We start from the raw sequence: 228 nt of genomic DNA, 5'->3' as shown, positions 1-228 counted from the left end.
TAACCATTTTGTTGGTCCTCCTATAACCGCAGGCTGGGAGGAGACAGATGATATGTATATAGTTCTTTTTTGCCAGCCCAAAACCGGTTTTGGTGTTAACTGCACAGTGTTAAACAAGAGATCCTAGGGGAGAACTGAGGCATTTATCATAGTATTAAGCGAGGTTATGAACGGGGTGATCTTTAATATGTATAAATAGAGGGTGTATTAGAGTAACGGTGTGTAAGC

The sequence above is a fragment of the Haliaeetus leucocephalus genome, unplaced genomic scaffold (genome assembly GCF_000737465.1).
Source record: "Haliaeetus leucocephalus isolate CR32 unplaced genomic scaffold, Haliaeetus_leucocephalus-4.0 Scaffold840, whole genome shotgun sequence".
Lineage (NCBI taxonomy): Eukaryota > Metazoa > Chordata > Aves > Accipitriformes > Accipitridae > Haliaeetus > Haliaeetus leucocephalus.
The sequence above is the reverse complement of the archived record's forward strand: the minus strand, read 5'-3'. Positions refer to the sequence as shown.